Source organism: Gouania willdenowi, chromosome 24 (genome assembly GCF_900634775.1).
Source record: "Gouania willdenowi chromosome 24, fGouWil2.1, whole genome shotgun sequence".
NCBI lineage: Eukaryota > Metazoa > Chordata > Actinopteri > Blenniiformes > Gobiesocidae > Gouania > Gouania willdenowi.
In genome coordinates this window covers 14,053,405-14,074,287 of record NC_041066.1, presented here as the reverse complement: position 1 = coordinate 14,074,287, position 20,883 = coordinate 14,053,405, and the positions used below count along the sequence as shown (strand labels likewise).

Sequence of the window (20,883 nt, the reverse complement as noted above, 5' to 3'; positions counted from 1 at the left end):
ACTGCGATTAATTTTCAGAGCATCAATGTGAACCGTGACACATTTGAATCGATTTTTAACTGCCTCACTATTAATCTTTACATCCCTAATTACACCACATTCAATCCACATTAAATACAGTACATCAGTATAAAAGCAGAATTTGACACACCTTACAGAATAATACAAATATAAAACAGAATAGGCATAGAAATTGTTATTTTAAGGCATTTTAATAGAAATAAAAATAATACATATATATATTTATTACTAATGGTATACAGATCCAATGTTTAATCCATGATCTTTCAAGGAACTTTTATTAAACTATTGATTTGATCGAATAGGGCTGTTGTAAACCAGTCCTGGGTTTTTACTGCTGATTTTAACATTTTTAATGGTTTTTAAACCATTAAATGTTTTCTGTTGCACTTTTTAATCATGAAGCACGTCGTATGAAATGCACTATACAAATACCACATTTGCCTTACCTTGCCTTGTCTTGCCTTGCCCCTCCCTAGAACCTTTTCAGAGCTGGAGATTAGCACCAGCAGACCCCCACGACCCTGTACAGGATCAAGCGGGTCAGGAATTATTAGGAATCAATTTATTTATCAATTTTTTGATCAATTTAATCAGTCAGTCTGTACCCTGAGTTGTCTATGTTGGGCATCGAGAACATGCTAATACTGCTCTAATATCAGGACTTTGCATGTGATTGCCTGAGGTTTTAACATGTTTCACATATTAAAGGTGAGTTTTTTTTAATCCTCCTACACCACCTCTATTTCTCTCTAATATTCATGTTACCTACGTTTTATCTGTCCGATCACACTGAGAAAAAATTTTCCCATCTTTTTGTAGTGGAATGTTTTTAATCACGCGTCGATGAAATCTGACTATTTCACAACCTGTGATTGGCCATTCCACCTCTTGGCATCATGCTACTCTTACTTTTGGGTCTCCTACACCCTGTGCGTCTTTTCTAACTTTATTTTAATTTTTACTCAATCAGCCACTTTGATGCTGAAAGGGCTTCTTGTTTAGTTGTTTAAAAAAAAAAAAAAAAAAATCAATAGCCATTACAGGAGGGAGAGCTAAAAAGAAAGGAGAACATGGTGAGGAGGGAGGGAGACTGACTCTGACTCCTATCCCTGTCAGTCTGACCGTGCCTGACGGCTGTCATCTCAACTAATTGCTTTGCTAATATCGTACCCGGCTCAGCCTGGATCTGGGTCAGCAGGGCACCTCTGCTGGAGCTGACTTCAGACTGTCCTTCATGATCTTTCCTTTTGTTTGCCTTTTTTTGTCAATAGTCCAAAATCATTTCAATTCGGATAAAAAAAAAAAAAAAACAAGAGCATACAGTAGAGGTGGACAACAAAACAAGACAAAATCTCTCAAACGAACATTGTATTTATATCAGAGACATTTTCTAGCCAAGGGGTAAATATTTCTGCATTCATCAGACAAATGGTGCAGAAATATAAGTTTGCAAGAAAAAAAATAAAGTCAAATGCAGTAGGGGTGTAAATCACCAGCTTCATCACAATACGATGCAGTGTCGATATGTTTGGATGACGATACGATGTTCACCGATATCACAAAGTCTGTCACGATACAATTTCGATTCGATTCACATGCCTGCGATCGATTTGATGTGATGTCATATGCCCATCTCATCATTTACATGTATATCAACTCCCAAAAAACAACTGAAATATGATTTGACTTTCAGCTAACAGGCATTAAATAAACAGTATTAACACCATTCTGTAACATTTAACAAAGTGTTACACTTTGAATTGTGTGAGTGATAAAAGTATCTAGTAGTTTAATTTAAATTACAATGGTGCAATACATTTTTAATAATACAAAAATATGGCTTTAAAAACAGTTGATTTCACTGTAAAAAGTGTCACTGGCATGTTATTATTAATTATTTTAAAATAAAAAATGGGGTATTTTAAAGATGACAATGTTTATCGATGTTTTCATTGTGCATCGATTAATTAATTAATCGATGTATCGATGTGGATCAATGTATTGTTACACCACTAATATGCAGTTGGCACGTTGGAGGTAACGGTGAAATTAAAGAGTAGACCAATGGATTTTGAATTATGCACTTTTATTAATACACCTGTATTGTAAGCAATAAAAATAGACCGTCTCTTTGTCAGGCAGAATTAGATTTGCAAGACTATGTCAGAAATGTAATATCAGCTGGAACATGCTTTTTTGCCCTTTTTAAAAAGTAAAGTGAATTGTAGAATAACTATAATTATACGGAATTATAATTATATCTGAATTATACAGTGTAATGTTGCAGTGTAAGTTTTAATTGAAGATCTAAATCGGCATGGATTTTTCTGCTGCATCAATTTAAATATAATCATGTCTTAATAAAATCTGGAAAGCAAACTGCGTCCTCGTAACTAAAACCAAATCCTTTGATTATCTTTGAAAACATTCCTGTAATAAAACTTTATTCTTATTTCCAGCTTTGCTTTGCACAACTTCCACTGGCTAATGAAACAAATGAGAACACGCTGCACTGTGTAGAACAGAAATGCATGCGAACACTGATCGTCTCCATGTATTTTAATTAGTCCTGAGATTATTCACTACTATATTATTATTGTTCATTCATGCAGATGTGGTTAAGATCATCTGTTTATTAGCACTGGGTGTAATTCTGGTAATTCTGAAAACCATTTTACAGTATAATTATAATCTTGGTAACAGGCTAATTTAGCATGATTAATTTCACCCTTGAATTGGTATATTTTAACACAGCTGACCAATTGAGAGGAAAAATAATCAAGATTTACATAAAGAATTTTTTGTTTTGTTGTTTTGCTCATGTTTACGTCATTGCCGTGGCTACAGGCAGCCATTTTAAACAGGGTTAAAAAACAGCAGACATGGGATGAAGGGCTAGTAACTCTGTCAATAGCATAGCTGCAAGCCAGGAACTGTCAAGAATTATTTTTTTTGCACCCAGTTTATTGTAGCATGTGAGGGCCAAGAGTATACTGCCCAAGCCTTAAAGTTGATGGCCTCTCATCCTTCTCTGAGACGCACTGAGTTTTTTTTATTTTTTTATTTATTTAAAAAGCCCCTATGTTTTTTTGTTGGCTGTAAGGTTGTATTGTGTCAAAGAGTACATGTCCAGCTCTCACCCAAACTGCTTTTTTTTTTACTGCTGGAATTGGCACTATTTTGGATTTGACTTTGAAAAGTCCTCCATTGACTAGGGCTGCACGAATAATAGAATTTGAGTCTTGATCACGATTTTGGTTGCCATGACTAAATAAAAACCGATCGCCTGCAATATTTACATTTACACCCTCTCTTTACAATACGGGTTCTGCTCTCTGTAATAGTGTATTCATTCAGTTGGCCTATGGCACATTTTAAATTCTTTTTGAATTATTAGTTTTTATTATAATTCTTATTTATTGAAGTTTTATTTTGCACTGTATACTGTACACATATTGTTCTTCATAAAGTCGTGTAATAAAAACAGTTTTTTTTTTTTTACTAATTATGATAAATAATTGTGATTATAATTGTGATTACAGTGTTGATCGAAATAATTGTAATTATCATTCTGGCCATAATCGTGCAGTCGACCATTGACAAATTGTCTCTTTTTTTTGACAGAGAATGTTTACATGGAAGATGACAAATGAGTCAATGGCATTAAACAAATGTTTCAGAGGTTATGAAGTTGTAATAACATACTGCTGATATGGACCTCATTGCCTTGGTTTTTTTTTGGTTTTTTTTAAATCTTTTTTTCAATAATTTCCTCTTGTATTTTACAAGTCTGTTTGCATGTTAACAGTGTGTTTACTTCAGCAGGATCATTTTAATGCTTGTACACTCTCGAAGGGCTATGTAACTCTCAATGCTGCAAATGCAGGTGTTCGCTGCTGTGATCTGATTTAAAGTGGAGGGTTTCATAAAGCTGACCTGGTTGTGGAAAAGCTAATTAGACTCAGGTGGGTGAAGTAAAACAGGCTGAGTTGAAAAGCCCTACACTTGAAAGCTTTATTAGTGACAGGTTCTGAACCAATACGCAATAGCACTGCCTTAAAAAAGGCTTAATATGCTGAGAATATGTCACCAGGATACATACGTGTCTTAGTAGATGTGCACCTAATGGCCATCATCATCTTTATTATTATTGTCAACTTTAAAGGGACTTTATTTTCAACTTTTTTGCTAACACACTAAAAACTATGCATTTTTACATGTTGTCCTATTGTTGTAAACAGCATATAGTCACTGGGCTCCCAACCATCTCATTTCAGATTCATTTGCTTTATTTTTTTTGTTGTTGTTATAACTCGCAGCCTTGAAATACTAGCACTGTATCAAACAAATGTGTGTTTTTTGTTGTTGAATTGTAAAATGTGTATCATAAAGCTTCGCCTTTAAATAAAAGATTAAGGGAGAGTCCCTCAGGAGAGCTCTTCTTCCCTGCTTCATTGTCTTCCAGGAAACTGCAGAGTTGGAACTGTCGCCCCCTGAGATAACAGATTATTTTCCGGGTCACAACTGTTGTCATCCTCTTTCGGTAAACAAAAGAGGTTTACATCGGCAACTTGAACTTTTCCTGGTTTTTTAGAGCAATCAAAAGCAGCACGGGTTGTCATTTTGACTGAAAAGGCTGCTAAATTATCTAAAAAGCAGGATGAATGCTTCACTCCAATAGAAAACAGATCACATGATTTCAATATGGTGGAACACAGGCTCTTTAACTGTAAAGTAATATGGTGCATGATAATGCTTTTCTGTAGGCATAAATCTTCTTATGAATACATTTCAAAGATTTTAGGCCAAACTTGTAAAAAAAGTGGAAGATCCCTGAAATATTCACAATGAAAGCAACAATAAGCTGTGTAAACCTTTGATTTAAAGCTATTATGGTTACATTAACCCACATGTTTATGTCGGCTTCCATGTTGCATGATGTGGTTTTTAAGACAATTGTAAAGGTACTGAAACGTTTCTTGTTCAGACAGTAATTTCCACCACAGAGCTCAAGTCCAGGTAGTTTTAAAGGTGCCAAACCACTCTTAGGGGTCTATTTTTCCTGTCTGGACTTAAGCTCTTTTTTGCGCACCTGCAGGTTCGCACTTCTCTCCTGCTAGTATTCTCCTGTCAAGGCTGCTGACACGCCCACCGCACGTAAGGAGGCCAAAAGCGCGTTGTCTGTCTACAAATCCTGGAACATGGAGTTTTCCCAACGCTTGTAAATGTTATTGAAATCCGTGAGAATTATTAAGCGCCCTTTTAATTTGAAACACCTGATAAACAATGTCAGGTTGATTTGATCACATTACTGCAGTGTAAGGATCGGACACATAATTCTATTCGAGCCACAGTTAAAATCTCTCTTTTTCTCCTCACCAGATTTGTATGTGTGGAAAGCCTGATTTTATTAACTCCTTACATTCCTGCATTCAGAAATGATCAGCGCGCATCATTATCGCTATCATCATCATCATCATCTGTCACAAATACGGTACCTGCTCTAAAGCGTGACGCGCTGCAGGGAGGAAATAATCCCCTCAGATTGTCCTGCTTTAGGAGGAGACAGAGCTATTTGCAGTCAAACAGAACTATTGGCTTCTTACATAATACGCAGTTTTAAATAAAATTTGTTTAGTGCCTTATGAAGCTGATGTGAGCCGTATCCATCCATCCATTTCTGGTATCCACACACATTTCACCACCCTCTATATAACAGCTTGTTTCACTTATTATTTATTCTGTAGTGCATCAAACTGTGGCTTTACGTTGGACATAGTATGAAAATAGTTGGACATCACTGTGGCAACGTGGACAGAAATCTGCGTCGAAGTCTGTGTGCCTTAAAATGTAACTAAAGTCAATATTTCTAGTGCAATATAATGTTTCGCCTTATCGGGGCGCTGCACTTATTCCAGGGTAAGAAGTGTGTAAGAGGAAAACTACTTAAACAGACGGTAGAATGTGCGTAAGGCCAGATTTCAATAGGAACGCCTATTTTTCAGAGACGCTCCACCCAGAGTGCGTAACTGGGATGGAAGCGTGCAGTGACTGACTTAAGTACAGGGGGAGAATAGCATGCAGGCAAAAACAGCTCCGCTGTGCTGCTTTTTGGACTTACACGCATGGGAGAATAGAGCCCTTAATGATTTACCACAGTAAGTGTTGTAGTAGCACTTTTCACCACTCACTGTCTGCCAGCAGAGCACCATCTGGTGCTCGAACGTTATCGTTTGCATCACAGTCCCAATTTCATTCAGATGTGAATGCCAAAACAATTCGATCAGACCTTGACATGACTACTCATGTGCTTGAATTTGTGAGTCAAATTGCCTCCTTTTGCTACTCTGCATCTTGGTGAACAGGATGCAGAGTTGAAAATGAGCTTGTCAGTGGTGTCTTCTTTATGGTGTTAACCCCACAGGAAAATATAAATGAAAGTTTAGGTCCCTTATGTCTGTTTTGTGCAACATTAATGTACTTCTTCACCTAAAGTTTAAAAAAAGAGGGACAGTGAAATTTCAGCTGTTAACTACATACACCTACACCTTATTGTGCTTAGTTATTCCATATTTAGGTTAATAGTAATCATGTGAATGAGTAACTAAACATAAGCTCTGTCTCTATAACATTCTAAGTTTGCTATTTTTAGGTATGATCGCATTCCCCATTTTATATTTTCATCAGTTTTCTGTATTCAAAAATTTAAAAAATAATCTAAAGAACATTTTGACGCATCTACTGATATTGTACCTACTGATTCAAGTTTTGCACATTTTGAACAGCTGATCTATTTTCTAATTATGTAATAAAAACACATCACATAGTTTAGCAGGCATGCACTGTATATTTGTGCAGTCAACATTCTATTTTATTTTTTTTTACCTTGTCTACATTTTCTGTCAAAACCTATAGATACTGTAATCTTTTCGTGACAGCAATAATGCATGTTTTATTATTGCAATTAATTAAATTAATTTATTTATTTATTGCATAATTGTGACCAGTGCAGTCAACATTCTTGAGTCTGTTGGTTGCGTTGCGGGCACCCCGTGACGCCACCACTTTCCAAAACAACCCCAAACCCCACCTCCGTGTATATGAAAGTAGTAGTGGGTGTACCCAACTTTACACCTAATATTAGCTGAAATTAGATTGATGGTGTAAAGTGGTCTTGCTTTATTTTTTTTAGAAAATCATATCTGTTTAAAGACCCAAACATACAAAGACATATGAAAAGTATCTGGTAACCATATAGAATGACAACTGAATACAGTATGTCACTCTGTTGCTCGTATGTGTGCATTTTTAATTTAAAGGTCCAGTATAATGCTATATTTCACCCATCTACAATTGTTCTAAGAACCCCAACAACATAGTATTTCAGGTTTATTTTCCCAAACTCACCGGTTTTTTGGAGTTTTTGCCCTGGGAAATGTCACTTTCATGACATTTCTAAAACAGGCTCTTTTGGGGCCTTTGTGCATATGCATGAGTGGGAGTGTCTTTAGACGTAGAGTCCACGCCTCGATCCTGCGAGGGTGATCAGTGATCACCAAAGTGATTTTATTTTGCTATCCACACACTCTTGTTATTGTTTTCATAGCCATGTGTTACAGTAAAACACATGGCTATTTAAGCGTTAAGCTGCAAAGTCACGTTCTTCACCTCCTCACATCTTATAACCACATGAATAGTGCATTTAAGGTGATAATCATTTGTTCTGTCCAACCGCTGCGTCGCATTGGGTCACAAACACGTCAGATCATGTCAAAGGCGATACGAGGCGGTATAACGGTAACTAAAAGTGGAACTGCTCTGGGTGCTACACCGTGGCTGCCCACTGCTCCCAGGGAGGGGTTAAATGCAGAGAACAAATTTTGTGTATGTAGCTTTACAAATATAACAATAAAGTATAATATATATTATATATTAAACTCTTGTGTTTGTTTTACCTCTGAGGTAGTTTGAGAGGGAGGAGCTCACATTCTTATTGGGTAGGAGGAGCCAGGATTGCCAAGAGGAGGAGTTTCCGCTTGGTGATGTCACAACGCAAGAAAAAATCCAACTCGCCTGTTTAGAGCTGAGTTTTTACAAAATGTGGAATAACAAGGGAGAGAGGAAACAGAACTTTTTCAACTTTGGCCCTCTGAATGAAGCTAAAAGAATGCATATCACCTTAGCAAAACTATTATAAAGTGATTTTTTTTTTTATAATACTGCCCCTTTAAGTCAGCTTTAGTTGATCAGTTGTGCTTATGAAAACCTGTCCAAACCTCAGTGTTTAACACTATTTGTAAAAAGTAGGAGAGTAAAACTCTAAAAGAGTTATTGCTTTGCACTAGAAATAATCAGTATTACATAAAACAATCCTATCCAATCTGTCCTTCAGTGTTAAAAATTCCCCATTTTCTAAAATAAGCCTCATGCATTAGAGTTTAATAATATCTCAAATTCAGGTTTTAATGAATGTCTTTCTTCACTTTCGACCCCCTAAGGTTGGATTCACTGTTCCTGTTTAATAATAAAAAGGGTCTAACCATGCTGTGACCTCCAATTTTTCCAGTTCCATTCTTACTCTGGATCCAGGCAGAGAACTCGAGCATAAAACAATATTTAATGAATGAACAACATGATAGTTTCTATTCTGAACTCTCCAGGTTACATCAGAGATAGATGTACCTCAAATGGTATTTAATGTCCTGGCTAATGAAAAGTACTCTTCCGTTTTTCTTGTCCGTGACGGGAGGTTTTACTGCTTTCTTTTGATGCATACAGGAAGGGAGACATTGGTGAAGGACAAAAAGCTTTCATTGTTCCTCAAAGACCCTCATATTTCCTCTAACTGGCTAAGAGTCAAATCATCTTTGGATATGGTTAAGTTTAATTTCTCATTGGCAGCTCTGAAGAAAACAGGTGCAGATAATTGTGAAATTTCACTTTAAAGTCTGATTAACCTGAAGGTTGTACCAAAAGCTGTGGTATTTAATGCTTTTTTTTAAAAGTACAGATGTAGCACTTCGCATCAATTGATGTGGAAGCCATTCAGGAACTCTTGCTCTTTGTTATAAGTAATCAACGATCGTACTGAAGTATCCTAATTGTATAATTAAATACCTCCATCACATTATAGCTTGTCCTGACTGGAACAGACTATAGACGTGTCTGTTCTTGCTCTGCGCTGCTGTGTAACTTTACTGTCCCCATGGTTGTGATTTGATATGAGATTCACCAGACAATTTCCAGTTTATTACTGCTGTGTCCAGCTAGTCCCTGATAAGATTAACCACCGTCTATGAATCATTGCTGCAGAGTATTTGGGGCGGTGGTCAGTGGCTGAGCGCGTGCGTACCTAGTTCAATACTGTGCCCTTGTGATATAAGCTACACTTTAGAGGAGCCACACAAGCACCGGTCCAGGAGCAGTGTTCATGGTCGGGGCTGAGGTTTAGATCCCTGATCTAATGGTAGTGTTGATGTGCTCATGGGGGGGAAATTCTCTGGCCCTAAACCCCATTTCACTGAACAATTAAAGAGGCTAACACGCTCCTGGGTGGGACATTATTGTCATTCAGTTCTAATCTTGTCTTTTATTTTTGCTAATTTAGTTTCTATTCCCTTTATGAACTACTCTCCAATTTTTTTACCCTTTAATGAAGAATTTGCTGAATGTTGCTGGAATTACTGATTTGATTTCTTTGCTGGATGTCAGACAGGGCGTTTATAACCTAACTGTTAATGCATTTTCTGACTTTGATTGATGGTTTACTTCTCCAACTGGCACACACACAGAAATGTGAACTCACACGCGGAGAAATGAATGATGAATTATGCATTGTGCACTAGAAACAAACTAATCGATAAGAAATGTCTCGCTCCGGTATTGATCAGAAATTGGGTACACGTCAGCCATGAGGACGAAAGCACATTTCAGTGAAGCGTTTGCACACACGCATTATTGGCGAGAGGTCCACACGGAGCCTCCGTTCAATCACTTGTTACGTTGTGTGTTATCGCAGAGGCTTTTTGTCCACCTATGCACAGATTGATTGACAAACTTCTATCAGATCATCATGTGTCTGTGTTCACATCATGCTCATCTCATTTGCTTTGGTGTGGCTCTATACGCAGAAGAAAAATGACGTTCATGTAGTCCGTGTTCACTGGTGATATAGATCAGGCTCTTGTGATCAATAGGCAACCATACTATTCTCTACATCAGGCTTTTTTTTAAAAGCCTCTCAACCTTTTTTTATTTAAAAGGTCAATGGCTGTTTTGTATTAGGTCCAGATCTAATGATGCAGGTCTGACTGGGAACACCGTTTTACCACGACCAGAAGCTTATCTTATATTTGATTAACACCAAGATTTCTTGGAAGATGGGTGGGTTTTATGTCCTTGAATGGCTTGCAATAAGTGCTGCCATACCCTCCTTTGTATCCCGCATATCTAATAACTGCTCTACGTTTGATGCCAAGCAATTACTAGAAACTGTTTCTCCTTTGTTTTACATGCAGACTGACATGGTGCCCTCTTTTCTCCTTTATTTATCGTCTTTTTTTTCCCCAGTTAACAGATGCACAAAACCGAAAAAACAAATATAATAAGACTTTGCAAACTCAAAGTAAATTGGGCAGAAGTCGAATCACTTGCATTTCCATGTATACATTGTTACTTTCAGATGTTCTGAAAGAATAAATATTGTTTATATTGACGGTTGGCCATTGTGTGGAATCTCTTTCTCACTTTTGAGTTGGTTTGATTAAAAATCAAATAAACAATAAAACTAATGATGCACTTTTACTGATCTTGGTATCGACCCAATCCAGCCCCTCAAACCTAGATCAACACAACTGACTTAATCAAGCATTTAAAGCACCGCGCCAAAGAATATGAAAAATAGGAACAAACAAAAAAAGAGACGAAATGGAGCAGTTAACATGTCTGCTACTCTGCAAAGATGAGAATCAACATGGCGAATATGTTTACAATTCAATAGTATTTTAAATTGTGAAGCATTGTTTTTATTGTTGGAAAACATTTAAACACTTTATAGTTTTAAGTATTTTGTACTCGTTTGTTTGCCTTTCATCCAAAAACAATTACCAGTCTTATCCCACACTAATGCATGCAGGTCATTATTTTTACACTGGTATCAGATCGGTATCTGAATTAATCGAAAAATCCAGATATCGGTATCAGGACTAGAAAAGATGGATCCGGTATATCCTTAAATAAAACAATTAGGTTTGTGTTTAATGTGCAAAAAAAATATTAATTTACAAATTAGCTTGCATAGTTCAGGTAATTATGCAATTCATTTAGGTTTGATTAGAACCGTTTAATTAAAACAATTGTTAATCACATAAATGAATAATCAAATACTCCTTGAATCCAAACAAACATGGTATGAATAATCAGGAGTTTACTGTCTGTATCACATTGAAGATACTTTCTAATCAAACCACTTTTTGCTATAAGGTTTCAGTAGTGCGATCATATAAAGACAAAAGTAAATGTGATATATATGGCTGGGATGAATGATGGCCAAATATGAGGTTTTTGCAAAAGAATGACCTTGGTGGCTTTTCACTTGGAAACAAGTGGGGAAATAATCCTCATCAGCATCTTGCCCCTGATGACTGCACAGCAAACAATAAGCTTTGCTCGGTGCAAAGAGTGTGTCTGAGTAGAGAAGTGCATCATTTTGTCATTACTACAGCTCTTTTTTTTTTTTTTGTTTGTTGTATTTAATATTTGTTTAGTGAGTAAACGGTTGGGTGAGATCGCCGAAAGGGCCACTCATTAAAAAAACGTCTGCCTCTGCAGTGCAGAGTCTGCACCACCAAATAACATTTCTGACAAAAGTTTCTCCAAGCATTGTTTGTTCATAACAATGATGTTATGTGTGTCTATGTTGTGTTGTTTTGAGATCAAACCTGTTTGTTTAGTTGACAATGGTGCTATATAGTTTGGCAATGCCTCCTTAAAGGTGCGGTATCATGCTATTTTTCATTCATCTCCATTTGTTCTAAGAACCCCAAAAACATAGTATTTGAGGTTTATTTTCCCAAATTCGCCTTTTTTCTCAAAAGTGACTTTTTGAGTAGTTCAAAAAATGGGCTATTTTGAGCCTACTTATGCATATTCATGAGTAGGCGTGTCTATAGACGTTGACTCCATGCAACAGTTTGCTATCCACACACTGTTGTTATTGTTTTCAGCCCAAAAACTGGACATTACAGTAAAACACATGGCTTTTTAAGTGGTTATTGTCATTATCATCACTTTATTTTTATACACATACAAGGTCCATAGCAGACATAACATAACAGATATATCAACAAATAAGACATTAAAAGAAGGATCATCCAAAGCAATATAAACTAAAGCGCCAGTGTTTCCATATTGTGAGTCCACAGTGTGTGCGTGTGTTTGTGTGGCAGCAGCAGCAGAGTTAGTGAGTTAGTCAGCTGTTCCTGCTGCTTCAAACACTCACCAGAGCTGCTATGTTGCTTTCTTCTCATCCTCTCCACTACTTATTACAGGAATAGTGCATTCAAGGTGATATTACACTGTTTGGTGATCTAACTGCTGCATCGCATTGGGTCACAAACACGACAGATCAAGTCAAAGGCCATATGAAGCGATATAACGGGTACTAAAAATGGAATTGCTCTGGGTGCTACAGTGTGGCTGTCCACTAGTGATAGACCGATACATTGACTGATGCTGGCTGCTGCGTTCGCCGATCTGCATTATTTACAGAGAGCAGAAATATTGTTCTACATCACCTGTTATTAATATTTGTTAAATATTTTTACTTGTTCTTGTTCTACATCACAGTTTGAGAGGGAGAGGCTCACATTCTTATATAGGGGAGGAGGAGCCAGATTGTCTGGAGGAGGAGCTTCCGCTCGCTGACATCACCAAGTAGGGAAAACCCAATTCACCTGTTTGAAGCTGACTTTTTATAAAATGTGAAATAAATGACAAGGGAGGGAAGAAAATAACTTTTTCAACTTTGGGCCTCTGAATGAGGCTAAAGGAATGTATATCACTGTAGTGAAACCATTATAAAGTGATTTTTTTTAATTTTTTTTATCATACCGCCCCTTTAAAGTTTAAACAACTTCTTCAGAAACCAGTGAACAACCGCCCCCTCGTTCACTGACTTATTGATATCTGTTTGGCTGATAGCTATTTGGATTTGGTTTGATCTTTAAAAAGCAGAGATGTGGGATGTTATCAGGAGGAATATAGACATCATGTAGCTCTGTGGTGTTAGCAGTTGTCCCAACAGTCCCAGTGACATTCAGCAGTTAGAAATGGCATGTGTGACATTCACTGAGTGAGAGTAATATATTCACCTGGGTTGGCTCATCTCGCCCTCACCAGAGCAGACAGCTGTTTCGTGTGCACCAAGGATTCTCACACTGACAACAGCCCTCTGTATCTAGCAGCGACACGATTTTATCACCCTAGAATGAAGTGAAAAGCCAAAGATAGAGAACTCATGCTTTATTTAGAACCACTGGTGTATTGGATTTACTTGCATTTCTTTATTTGCAGGATTTTTAATACTATCAAATTTATGAGTTGGTTTTTATCTCCACTAACCCATATATGAATGTTGAAAGATGTGACAATAGACTATTATTTTCTGATGTATTGCTATGCACGTCATTTAGCATTACATCTGAAAGATGGACGGCAAGGCGTTACCTGCTTCCATCTCATCAAATCAGACATTGCTTCAAAAATGTTCTGCTCCTGGTGTTATATTAGGTGACAAAATCAAATGTTCACATTTTATCAGTACTTTTTTTTTCCACGGCTGACATGGAAGCTTGACGCCAGATTTCTTTTTTTGTTATATTTGCTGTCACCATGCAGTGTGATTAGTGATACACACCTACCTCCTGCAAATGTGGGAGAGGAACAGTCGCCTTCTGCACAGGCGAGGAGGAACAATTTTCAACATATATATACTTGGCGTGTCCAAATATGCACTGCAAGTATTTGGATGGATTATTCTCATTTTGGTTTAGATAGCTTTTTTAATTGTTAATACTCAGATACTGAGAAATGTTATTTCTTTAAAGGCAATGCAATATTGCGAATATTGTTATTGCAATATTTATTTGCCTTTGGGGTTTTTGGTGCATCGTAAAATTGTTTTCTCCATTAGAAGTACAGGTCTACATTAGGTTTTTTTCTGTGCACAGATTTCCCCACTCTATAAATTCACATTTTCACCACCTTGGGAAGCCCTATATCAGTGGTCCCGTGTACCTTTTTTGCATTTTAGTCAAATCATGTGTACCCCCTTCTTCATATCATGATCTACAATTTCATAAGCTTTTTCATTTGAGGAACAGCGGACTCTCCTAAACCCCTAACTGTGTGTTGGACATCGGTTCGGCTTAATCTACAAATTAGTAGAATGTAAAGTGGAATTTAGTTCAACTACAATAGAATTCAATAGTAAGTAAATACAGTACCCTTTGTAAAATGTAGCCAAATATTGTTTCCTACTCTCAGAAGTGTGATAAAATGGCTTCTACAGCATCAAATCATCCTGTTTCAATAAATTACAAGAAAATATAGTATTTTATTGAGTGATAGTACTGTTTTTTTGTTCAAAAAATAGCCTAAAAAGGAACTAGGAACATTTCTCGATTATTTTTAAATTAATTGTTAAATCTCTCCGAGTACCCCTTGCACCTTTAGTTCTCGGGGTACACATACCCCTGTTTTGGAACCACTGCTCTATATGGTCTAACGCACACATTTTCCATGTAATGATATTTTGGTGGTGGCAAAGCTATCATTTGAGATGCATTGGATAAGTAGCGACGCTAGTGAATAAACATTTAGAAAGTCTAACTACTTAACTGCTTTTTCCATTAACAGTCCCTACTGGGGCCGAACCATTTTAAATAGTGTTTTGTCTAATAATGTAACCTTATATTGCTATTTCTCTTGCTTGCTTTGATAGTAGCAGATTAGCCACCATATCGTTCACGATATATTGTCAAAACCATTCTCACCCGTAAGAATATGTAATCCCACGATAGAAACGATAAATGCCCATGTCGGAAATTAGCGAGGGCCACGGGCCATTTGTCCCTCAATTTAGCCAAGAATGCCCCTTAAAAACCTTGTTCCACGAGTAGAACGCTGCAACAATTATGAGCAAGAAACTCAACTAAAGCTAACTATGCTAAGCTAACCCACCGACACACAGACTGGGCTAAGAGCTAATGCTAACCACTCCATATAAGGATAGACCAAGTAAAAAGAACACGTCTTATTGTCATAAAGCCACAGAGAGCCACTCATTTACTTATGCAAAGATGTAACTCTTGTATGGAAGTTTAAAAGCTAAACATGTCACACGTTGTGTGACGTAAATGTTAGCATAAATACTAATGCCACTATTCATGCTTCATCCCAACTTGTGAAACGCAATTTTCTTAAATTATATTTTACGTGTTCACACGTGTTGAGATTATAACACCTAAATATACTGAATGATTAAATCATCAGCTTCATCTGGTTTAATTATAGGAAATCAGAGAGATATTTATCAACCATAACTTTATGTAACTCATTATAACATTTAGCAGCAGTGAAAACACTAATGAAGTTATTTTTGCTTTTCATGTACTTTTTTTTAGAAAATTATTTCATTTTAAGTGAGGAAATACATGAATTACATACAGTAATACTAATAGAGTACCCACATGCATTAATATATTCCATAAAATATCAGCTCATGAACTCTTGTAGCCTTTTTTTAATGTGTCTAGTGTTGATGTATTCAGATTTATTTGTATTTGTAAGGAACCTGCTTGCACTAAAAGTTGGAAATTGTTTTTTATATTTATTTATATTTTTTTTCATTATTGTGATGTTTTTTTGTTATCGTGATAAATACCAGAAATTATAAATCGTTTTAGTCTATATCGCACATCCCTAGCCACCATTGCTTTCTTCATACTTTGCATTGCTTCTATGCCTTTGTTCTTACCTCAGGTATTGACTTTTTTTGTATTCCCACCAACTACAAAAAAACAACCCCCTTTGCTGCAACTATCTGCAATAAAAGCAGTGGTCAACAGTCTGTGTTGTGTTTAATGATCCTCTAACATCTGAAATTTTAGTGCCATCGAAGTGCCTGCTCTTTTTCTAGCATGACAACAATCCCATTTATATATCGTTTACAAAGTCCAGCACTCCTATCAACTCTTGGGTTTGATTATCTGACACCATGCTTGAAAACGCAGTAATTTGTATTTCTTTTTCCACTTTTCACTGCCTCACCTTCAAGTGTCCGACTGTGTTGCTTTTTCACATCGCTAAGGAGATGTTCCAAAGGATTTTGATGTTTTCCCAAAAAGAGGCATTACTTTGGAAGAATAAAAGATATTGTGAAGTTTATATATCTTGACCAATGGTTCGTATTCTCTCTGAGTTGGTTTTTGTGGTGAATCGAAATCAACACAAGTATGTCTTGAAAATTTCCCAGGACTATAGAAAATATTTGAAAACCGCTTGAAGTTGTGGCCAATATTCTGGTTTGAAGTTGGTTTGAAGTCTAAATAACTCCTCGGGAACCAAAATTATAACCATAAATGTTAATGAAAGTATAATTTTTTAGAGAAATGTCCCTTCTAATAAGGTTCTCTTATTAGAAGGGACACTTTTTAGCTCACTGGACACTGCTGTAGCTGCAGATTCTCTGCTTCGCCTGATAAACATTAGTGAACTTTGGGCTGTTCGCACTGCTCGGCCAGTCTCCTGCTTAACACCAATAAATTAGCAAACTCCCACGTTTACTCAACACCATGGTAGCTGCTGAGTGCTGGAAAAAAAAAATAATGACTTGAGGAGGCATACAGAGTAGATTTTCCTCTCAACATTATATTCCTTTGTGCTGCTATAAGGCTGGGGTTGACTCAGTTAATTTTAAATTATTACTTGTCAAGCTACTGTTAGACGTAGATTGACAAGGAGCGAGCCCTCTCAGGCTAATTGTGTAAGTGAAATGAGAGCGGGCAATTGTATTTACAAACCAAGTATGTAAGTGTAAGATCTCCTTTGAATTTTTTTTCTCCTACACTTCCACATGTGGGTTTGGGGGGCACAGAATGTCTTGGTTCTCATAGCTGCCTGACATTTTACTGCTTGTAAAACAATCATTCCCATACGCGCTTCCCTCACTCACTCCTTCATGCTTGTGGTATTGCTGAGTCAGCTCACTTTTATATGGAGAGTGGCTCCCTCAGCCGAGACGTTATTGATTTGCCCCTGTTTGTAAGGGGGAAATGTTCCCAAACCGCTCAGGCCTATTTCTCAGCATTGCACCGGTGGAAAAACCAGAATAAAAAAACAAACAAAAAAAATTATTATTTACTACTCTTATTATTATTATTATTATTATTTTTTTGAAAGTGATTATTTGTGCGGTTACAGCACGAACAACCCCCGGTGCTATTGGTACGGTTACCGAAGTGCGTAGCGTCTTAGGTTTAGGGTTATGTTTAGGATTAGGGTTAGGTTATATCCCAATATTGCAACAATTTTTAGGGCTAGGGTTAGGTTTAGTCTTAGTCACGTGACCTAAACTGGCCAAATAGGGGCGCTGCGTACAAATAAAATGTCGGTATATTGATACTGCAACCGTACGGTTCGCCACTGCCATTTTTCCCCCCATTTTTTTTATTTACACATATGATAGTGTAACTTGGTGTCATTTCTGACCTTTTGTATTTGATTAATTTTGTGATCCTGTTTTTGACCTTGCGAGTAATATATCTCTTTTTTTTCTTCTCTTCTTTCTTCTCCTGTGTTCTACTGTTGAGTGGTTATCACTCATATGCACACGCTATCTCCTACTCACCTAAAGTAGATTTTACCAACACATACTTTTTCTTCACTGTGGGCCCCGGACCAGTGAGCTACATCATTACTTCATTTGGATCAAACCCCTGGGCTCAGGAGTCATTTATCTACATAGCATACGTATCTAATGGAGTGGGACGATCTCTCACGCAACGAGATCTCGCAATATTAAAACGTGATGTCTCGTTGGGAGGGGGGGTCTGGGGGGTGGGGGAGGGTGATGTCGTTGTTGGGGTTAGGGTTCTAGCTTCAGGCTGGCATGAAATGTCAGTCTGGTTGTGGCACTTTAAAGTAATTTTAAAAGTATTTTAGTATTTATTTTATTTTTTATATTCAGTTTGAAACTTGGAAAGTCATATACTTTTTAATTTGATAAATATGCTAATAATGAATAAATATATCGATAAATAAATACATTACGAGATACTAGATGGACATCTACTGGGAAAAAAACAGATTTTAATGCATAGAAAAAAGCAACCAAACACATACTCATAGTTTATTTACATGGCTGTAAATTGAATAATTTGTTTTATTTTTCTCTGCTTTAGGCACTTTATCATTGCACAAACCCTACGTATGTGGGGCACTCATTTGTCTTCTGAAGATAGTCTGTTTATTACAATTGCTGATCTTTTCTTATTGGACTACATGCAATGCATTATTTTATTTTTCTAAACTGGCTGCACCAAGGTTGAACTGGATTAGAAATATCTCAATCATTCCCCTCGTTTTGCTGGACCCATTTCACAGTATTTTCTCCGTCTGTCAGTGGTGCTTAGCAAAGTAAGAGCACTAAATATAAAAATGTCAAGAAGATTTAGACAGTTGAGAACCTTGTGAGGGGGCCGTATCAGCACCCTTGTGTGCGTCAAAGCCTGGAAACTCCTAAAACATTCCTGTGCCCTGTATTTATGTGTGAATTTTTGGATGATATCTTACTTGACCAATGACCAGCACTGTACTCAGTAACACACATACACTACACACATGCACGCACGCAGTTATCAGATACAGACATGCACCCTTTGTGTCCTCTCCTGAGTTTGGACTGTGTGTACCTCGCTACTGTGTGAGTGACAGCTCTTGGTTTGTCTGTGTATCCGTGGTTACAGCCCAGAGGCCTGCGTCAGGGGACGTAGACCTGTCAGCAGTCTGTGGATCCTGAAACCAGAGATGGATGGCCAAAAGCCACATCTGAACCAAGCCCAGTGCTTTGCTTTTCTCTACTGCTCATTTTTAGGCCGGGCTAGCGGACTCAAAACTCCACTCACTTTGTTGTTCTTGTTGTTGTTCTTCTTGTGTACACGAGTTAAAATTGCTACTCCTCTGTTATTTGTGAACGGATTGGGCTGGAATTTGGTAGATTTGTCATTTATTTGCGAGTCAAATATTATGACAGTTGGTGGTACAGAATCATTGGCACATACCAATAAATAAATGGGGCCCATTACCCTGTACGTGTCACGGGGGCCTCATTTTTCAAATGACTACTCCTCTGTTAGTTCTCGTTAGATCGGAATGCAGTTTGGTATGCAGTTTGTTATGAATGAATATGATTAGACGCCCTCTTTTTGAAATGCCCTCATTTCCGTTAATTTGAAAATTTATGGGATATATTGTTTCAAAGGTAATTCAGTGTAGATTAGGATTATGTCTCACACAATTCGATTAGGGGCCCGGGGACCCACCCCCCTTTTTTTGACAATTTCCATTAAAGTTGTTTTTTCATTTATTTGTGAGTCAAATATTGCGACAGTTGGTGGTACCGAATCATTGACACATCCCAATATATGAATGGGGCCCATTACTCCGTATGTGCCTCGGGGGCGCCATGAAATCACAGTTAGAATCAGAATCAGAAATTAGTAATTAGAACGGCAAAGAGCGGCACATCAAAAAACAACACCAATAATAATAACTATATACACAAGCAGAGAAAAGGAACAAGACTACTCAAAGAAAATGTGCAAATGAAAGATAAGGTGCAAAAAATTTAAAATATTAAAATAGAAATTAAAAAAATGAGTACAAATAAATAAATAAATAGAATGAAGAAAAAACACTTACTCATGTCCCGCGATGCAATGCAAGATGTCAACAAATGGAGTGTTTATGGTGGAAATTGAAAACAAACTTTTAACTTCACTCTTTTCCTTTCTTTTTGGAGTAAATTTAGTTTGATTCTTTTTCTGTCAGCAAATCTGTTGTTTGCAGCTGGATACAATGTAAAATGAACCAAAAATGTTCAAATCAGTGTGTCCTCAGTTTTTAAGAAAAGGCAAGCAAACAAATCAAATCTTTTTTAAAGACAGAGAAACATGTCTGTAATTTGTGTAATGGTTCTACGATAAGAGGACTTGATTTTTCTCCCAGCTTACGTTGAAAGTCCTCTGTTACATTAAAATACCCTTTTTTTGTGTGTGGTTACATTTTTCTCTCTTTCTCCATGATGGATGGTGATGAGCACAACCATCCATCACATATAAAAGCACAGGTTTCAGCATATCAAGTGTCTGTCGAGCTCCTGTGTCCTGCCGCTTCTGACATAACCGAGACATCCTTGTCCTGGCGCCAGTATTAGCATCCATTTAACATCTGAAGCCCTGAGGCAAAATAAGAAGAAGGGCGATGAAGGCTGTAAGAGAAGAAAGTCCAAGTGCATGTGGTGGGGAATGTTTTTGACCCCCCGTGTGGAACCAACCTTTAATGGTGGTATCAGTGCTGTCAAAGCGTGTCTGTGTGTGTTTTTTAAGGCCCTCAACCAGCTAATGAGAATATTTAACATGTGCTGAGTTCACAGTGTGGTAAGTCATTCGTCACTTCAACGATTCAGTCTTTGCTGGCTATATGTTGAGTGTGCAAGATGCCTGCCTTGAGGGCTGGGGGTGGCTGAGCAGGGGAGCAAGGACAATTTGTGGAAAGTGTCCACAGTACAAAGAAACACAC

General features: G+C 37.2%; 1 protein-coding gene across 4 annotated transcripts in view; it reads left to right on the top strand.

The window, feature by feature from the left end:
* klhl29 (kelch like family member 29) overlaps positions 1–20,883 on the top strand; it is a 286,431-nt gene that overhangs the window by 29,013 nt on the left and 236,535 nt on the right. Inside the window, exon 3 of one of the 4 annotated variants that reach the window (XM_028439190.1) lies at positions 12,871–12,957. The exons of the other annotated variants lie outside the window; for them this stretch is intronic. The gene's annotated coding sequence lies outside the window, so the exon portion shown is untranslated. The remainder of the gene's footprint in view (positions 1–12,870; positions 12,958–20,883) is intronic. 4 annotated transcript variants of the gene reach the window in all.